The following is a 2,124-nucleotide window of genomic DNA, read 5'->3' on the forward strand; positions in this document are numbered from 1 at the left end:
GGGAGTGGTTGGCTCTGACCTTTCAGAGCTTCAAGGTTGACCAGCCTTTTACATCTTTTCTATTAGTGAGACAATGGTCGGTTTCCGGCAACTAGAGGCCCGGTGCATGAAATTTGTGCAGGGGTAGGGGATCCCCTCAGCCCAGCCTGCACCCTCTCCAATCTGGGACATCCCTCTTACAATCTGGGACTGCTGGCTCCTAACTGCTCACCTGCCTGCCTACCTGATCACCCCTAACTGTCCTCCCTGCCAGCCTGATCACCCCTAACTGCCTCTGCCTGCCAGTCTGATGGCCAATAACTGCCCCCACTGCCAGCCTGGTTGCCCCCAACTGCCCCCCCTGCCAGCCTGGTTGCCCCTAATTGCCCCTCCCCACTGGCCTGGTCGCCTCCAATTGGGCGCCCCCCTCCCCAGCCTGGTTGCCCATGCAGCCTGCTGTTCAGTCATTTGGTTGTCCCTTACTAACCCCGCTGCTGGCCTTGTTGCCCCATGCAGTCTGTTGTTTGGTCATTACTGTTAATATATTGGTCACTATCATTGCCATTAAAATCATGAGTAAGACAAGATTGCTTTGTCCTCAACACTACTTCAAGTTTTTCTGACAGTTTTTAAGCAGAGTATTTGAGACTCAGCACAATTGACATTTTTGAGCCAGATGGATCTGTCGTGGGAAGTTGTCCATGCATTGTAAGATGTCTAGCAGCATGCCTAGTGTCTACCTAATACATAATACTTCCTCCTGTTGCAACAATCAAAACTGTTTCCAGACATGCCAAATGTCTGTTGAGAGACAAAATCACCATGCTTCAGAACAACTATTCTAGACAATGCAATAGAAAAGTTAAAGGAAAAGAAGATACATCTATTTGAAAAAGACTTATTAATGTGATATGATTAGAACTGAAAAGCTATATAACTTACAAGAAACTTTAATTTTGTTGCTAGATACAGAATAAATATCTACCAATGGACCTTTCCCATATAAACAAAAACATTTTAAAAAATCTAACTTGTTCATAATATTTACAAATAAATAAAATATCTAGGAAAAATTCTAACAAAACTAACTTAGGACCTATCCTATATGATAAAGAGGTAATATGCAAATTGACCATCTCTCCAACACACAAGATGGCCACCCCCATGTGGACACAAGATGGCCGCCACAAGATGGCTGGCAGGGGAGGGCAGTTGGGGATGATCAGGCCTGCAGGGGAGGGCAGTTAGGGGTGACTGGACCAGCAGAGGAGGGCAGTTGGGGGCAACCAGGCCTTCAGGGGAGGACAGTTGGGGGAAACCCAGGCTTGCAGAGAAGGGCAGTTGGGGAGGACCAGGCTTGCAGGGGAGAGCAATTGGGGGCAACCAGGCCTGCAGGGAAGGACAGTTGGGAGCGATCAGGCCTGCAGGGGAGGGCAGTTAGGGGTGACTGGGCCAGCAGGGGAAGGCAGTTAGGGGCAACCCGGTCTGCAGGTGAGGGCAGTTGTGGGGGGGACCAGGCCTGCAGGGAGGGCAGTTGGGAGGGACAAAGCCTGCAGGGGAGGGCAGTTGGGGGCAACCAGGACAGCAGGGGAGGGTAGTTGGCTGCGACCAGACTGGCAAGGGAGGGCAGTTAGGGGTGACCGGGGCAGCAGAGGAGGGCAGTTGGGGGTGACCAGGCCTGCAGGGGAGGGCAATTAGGGGCAACCAAGCCAGCAGGGGAGGGCAGTTAGGGGTGACCAGGCTGGCAGGGGAGGGCAGTTAGGGGTAATTGGGCCAGCAGGGGAGGGGTGACCTACTGGGATCAGGCCTAAATGGGCAGTCGGACATCCCTTGAGGGGTCTCAGATTGGAGAGGATGCAGGCTGGGCTGAGGGACACCCCCTCTACCCCCATGCACGAATTTTGTGCACTGGGCCTCTAGTATGAAATAAAATAAAGTGCCTCCTGAAAGAGATAAAAATCTTTAAATAATGACTAAAGGAAAGTAAGACTAAATATGAAAATTGTGACACCTTTCAAATGAATGTTTAGGACTAAAGTAACTTGGTTATAATACCAACAGGATTTTGAAGGCATGGACAACTTTTTATTAAAGAATTGCTCTAATCATGAAGTAAACATGGGAACATACATAAAACTTACTTAA

The sequence above is a fragment of the Cnephaeus nilssonii genome (assembly GCF_951640355.1).
Source record: "Cnephaeus nilssonii genome assembly, chromosome: 3".
In the NCBI taxonomy this organism is placed as follows: Eukaryota; Metazoa; Chordata; class Mammalia; order Chiroptera; family Vespertilionidae; genus Cnephaeus; species Cnephaeus nilssonii.